At 39.6% G+C, this 4,666-nt stretch overlaps 1 long non-coding RNA gene across 1 annotated transcript; it reads right to left on the reverse strand.

The window, feature by feature from the left end:
* Nucleotides 1–6: 6 nt before the first annotated feature.
* LOC116465463 (uncharacterized) lies at nucleotides 7–4,213 on the reverse strand. Its single transcript, XR_004247200.2, has 3 exons — nucleotides 4,144–4,213; nucleotides 919–1,082; nucleotides 7–118 (listed from the first exon to the last, which is right to left on the reverse strand). It is a non-coding gene; the product is annotated as an uncharacterized LOC116465463 (long non-coding RNA).
* Between the last annotated feature and the right edge of the window lie 453 nt (nucleotides 4,214–4,666).

Here is a 4,666-nt window from a genome sequence, read left to right on the forward strand (position 1 = left end):
GCAGTAGGCTGCTGAAATGCTGACTTATAACATGAAAGGATTTTCCAGTTAGGGCAAAATGGTAACTTCCTTCTCTGCCATTATCAGAGACTTCATCCCTGATGTTAATGTAATTGTCCTACAAAGCAAGACACAGTTATTTTAGACTCTTTCATTTGACAGAGTGGTTAGAACCACAAGCATATCTGAGAGAAGATAATGAAGACAGACCAGGATCTATCTGTAAAAGTCACTCTGATTCCTCAGAGAAGCATTGTTTTTGCTGGATCAATCTTTGCACATCACAGACAACTAGTGAATAGGAGCATAACACTTACTCATGTCCTGTTTTCATCGTGATTTGATCTTGGTGAGTCCCAGAGAAGAGCACATTTCACACATATCAAGTGTAAAATACAAAAGCACTGCAGCTTAACAAATTTCTCCCTGAAATGGGAACTTACTATTTTTTCATACTTAGGGAACTAATATTGTTCTACAAGGACACAATGGAGATAGAATACTGACAGACTGGAGATAAATGAATGAAACTTTTTCTCACCCTGAAAACATAGTCTGATTTTCTGATACACAGAGCAGCATCTCTCCCAACGACTAGATCCCCTTTGAACCCAGTGGTGTGATTGACAAGCAAGGGGAAAGGGAGAAAATGGATTCAGCTCCACTCACTATATTCTTTCTCATATAGGGACAATCACTTTTTTAAGGTTAAAAGATGGATTATTTCCAGCACACAGGAAAGCACTATACCTTCAATCTCCATATGAAAAGTATGGAAAAACCAATGTAATTGAGTTCATTCAAAAGCATGAATGCTAGACATTTGGAAGCATATGTTGACTCTAAGTCAAAGCTGCTCAGTCACCAACACTGTGAGATACATTGATAATGTGGCAGAAGGTCTGTGTTCAGGAGTACCTGATTCCCATACGTAATGTGTTTCTTCTCTTCTACTAATGTCCAAGATATAGATGCTGATGAGGACCCGGTGGTTTCATTTGCCTCAACGAGAATGACCTTCTGGCTTTCAGAAACCATTCCAGATTTTCTGGCCACTGTTATTGCAGTCTGAAGATTGTCACCTAGAGGAAAGGAGGAGTATCTCAAGATGAGGTTGACAAGATTGAATTAATTCATGCAGAGCCTTGAAAACCAGGGCAAGGAGTTCAGTCCTTATTTCAGGTGTGAAGAGAAATGATCTCTAATATCTTTTTCAGCCCTGACCTTCTGTGACTCCATGATCCTTTTCTGGTTCTTACTGCTTTTCGTCAGGTTACTTCATGATCTACCAGTGTATTTTTGCCAGACAGGGGGAGAAAATAAAAAAGCAAAATTCAAATCTATTTTCATCGTTTGTTAGCAGCTTTGCAAATGTTTAGGCAAATCCTCTGGTTTAGTAGAGTATCTGGTGGTTCCACTTCCAGGCAAAATGGAGTAAGCCCACTAGGATCTATCTCTCCCACTGATTACAATGGAAAACTATGAACAAAAACCAAGAAGCAACTCCCCAAGGACTTTGAAAAGTAAACAAAAGCAGGCAGACGGCGGGAGGGAGTCAAATTTGGAGAAGCAACCTACAAGGGGATGAGTTTCTTGGCATTTTTTCTCTTCCCTATTCCATATTTGACTGGCGTGTGGGCCTCAGTTAAAAAGCTGTTTGGGCAGTAGAACTCCAAAAGACACCCAGTCTTTCCGGCCAGAAGAGCCAGGAAAAGGGACCCTTGTAGGCTAAAGGGCATGGGTGGAATCCTGGAAAGGAGACAGCCAGACACAGGAACTAATTCAGTATATGAATTAAGTAAGTCCCAAGTTCAGCCTAGAGCTGTGCGTGTGTGGACCAGGTCCAAAAAAAGATAACAAAAACTTCAGGAATTGAACTATGATATAAATCACCCCCATTTGTGAGAGTAACCTCTGAGTGAGGCAGACCCAAACATCACAGCAAAAGATTTTATATTTTAGCTAAGATTGAAACTGCCACCTACAACAGGAAAGATAGAACTTATGGTTGATTGCTAGCCAAAACAAACAAACAAACAAGAAAACTCTCAACATTCTCCAGAAGATTTTAACAGGATTCAAAGTTTCATAACATAATATTCAAAATGTTCGGGATATTCAGTATGAAAAATCTGGAAAATCTGGCCAATTCTCAAGAAAAGCCACAACAGTTGCCAATCCATAGATAGCCTAGACGTTGGAAGTATCAGATAATGGTTTTTAAAGCAGCTATTGTAAGCCCCCTTCATGTTAATATTCTTGAAATAAGTGGAAAGATAGAAGTTCTCAACAAGAAAATATAAACTGTGGGAAAAAAACCAAATGGATACTTTAGAATTAAAAAATATAATACCTGAAATTTAAAAAAATCACTGAATGTACTCAATAGCAGAATAGATCAATGGAAATTATACAACCTGAAGAGCAGAGAGAAAAAATCATTTTAGTGAACAGACTCAAATCTATCAAAATAATTCATATTCATGCCATTAGAGTCCAAGAAGGAGAGGAAAAAAGGTTGAAAAAGAAAAAAAAAATGACAAAATAATAGGAGAAATTTTCCCAAGTATGATAAAACACTTAAATTTACAGATTCAAGAAGCTCAGTGAATTCCAAACAAGATAAACTTAGTGAGAATCACAACCAGACATATAGTAATCAAACTGCTAAAAATCAAAGATAAACAAAAAAAGCAGTTAGAGAAAACTGCTTACATTACATATAAGAAAACAATAATTCAAATTATCACAGATTTCTCATCAAAAATATGGAGAGAAGAAAATAGTGGAACAACATCTTTGAAGTGCTGACTTCACCTTTCACTTTGAAGTGTCAACTCTGACTCCTATAGCTTCTAGAAATATCCTTCAGGAATAAAGGAGAAATAAAGACTTTATCAGATGAACGAAAATTGAAGATAATTTGTTGACAGTGGACATGCTCAAAAAATAAACAACAACAACAAAAGCTACAGGGTTCTTCAGATTGAAAGGAAATGATACCAGATGTTAACTTGTAACTGAAGGAATGAAAACATTGAAACAGAAATGATAATGATCTGGGTAAATATAAAAGTCTAATTTTCTTTACTCATGTTCTTTAACTCTTCCCTGTTGAAAGTAAAGACTATCACATTATCTGGTGGGGGGTTTCAACATATGTCATACTTATGACAATAATAACATAAAGAAGAGAAAGCAAGAGACATTCCTGGTTATAAGGCTTCTTGAAAGGAGAGGTATGTATGTTGTGATGCCTAGAGCAACCATTAAAAATTAATCATATAACATCTGGCTGGCTATCCTTAACATAGCTTCTCCCAGGTTCCTACCAAACTACGTAGAAGATCCTCAAAAGAGCTGAAGTGGTGGGAAGGAGCTATCTGAGGCTGGAAGGATACAGGGAGCCCTGAGCGCTCATAGGCTTCCTCCATGCTCCACAGCAGGCCCCTCACAGCCTGTCTGCTTTTTGCCCTCTACCACCTGTGAGAGATCCAGTGTTCGGGATAAACAGCCCAGGCCTGAGCTCCAATCATCTGACAGAAAAATCTAACCACCTGTCTAAGAAATCGGAGACACCAGACAGGAAAAGATCAGGAGAAACAATCAGAGAGCATGACTAGGGAAGTCAAGAAGCTGCTGGAGACAGATGAAACCTGCTTTAAAAATAAAGCAGGCCAGGCGCGGTGGTTCACACCTATAATCCCAGCACTTTGGGAGGCCGAGGCAGGCGGATCATGAGGTCAAGAGATCGAGACCATCCTGGCCAACATGGTGAAACCCTGTCTCTACTAAAAATATAAAAATTAGTCAGGCGTTGTGTTGTGTGCCTGTAATCCCAGCTACTTGGGAGGCTGAGGCAGGAAAATCACTTGAACCTGGGAGGCAGAGGTTGCAGCGAGCCGAGATCGCACCACGGCACTCCAGCCCTGGCAACACAGTGAGACTCTGTCTCAAAAAAATATATGAAAAATAAATAAAGCACTGGCTGGGCACGGGGGCTCATGCCCATAATCCCAGCCCTTTGGGAGGCCAGGGTGGTAGGATCACCTGAGGTCAGGAGTTTGAGACCATCCTGGCCAACATGGTGAAACCCTATCTCTACTAAAAATACAAAAATTAGCTGGGCGTGGTGGTGCACACCTGTAGTCCCAGCTACTTGGGAGGCTGAGGCAGGAGAATCGCTTGAACCCGGGAGGCGGAGTTTGCAGTGAGCTGAGATAATGTCACTGCACTCCAGCCTGGTGACAGAGCAAGACTCCATCTCAAAAAACAAAAATAAATAATAAATAAGGAGAGCACTTAAGAAAACTCAAATCCCACCCCACACATGATTTAAGAACTGAACAATTCAAAAGGGGATTTGAAAAAGATAATGAGCATTGTTGAGACCTGAGATTGTGGTTTAAACAAACTGGGTGCAAAAAAAAAAAAAGTCTTAAAGCAAAATTATAAAAATATACAATCTAAAGCAAGGCACAGTGGTGCATGCCTGCAGTTCCAGTTACTAAGAAGGCTTAGGCAGGAGGATCGCTTAAGTCCAGGAGATCAAGGCTGAAGTGAGCTATGATCCTGCCACTGCACTCTAGCCTGGGCAACAGAGCAAGACTCTGTCTCTAAAAAATAAATAAATAAATAAATAAATAAATAAATAAATAAATAAATA

This window comes from Hylobates moloch, unplaced genomic scaffold (assembly GCF_009828535.3).
Source record: "Hylobates moloch isolate HMO894 unplaced genomic scaffold, HMol_V3 SCAFFOLD_5406, whole genome shotgun sequence".
NCBI classification, from domain to species: Eukaryota; Metazoa; Chordata; class Mammalia; order Primates; family Hylobatidae; genus Hylobates; species Hylobates moloch.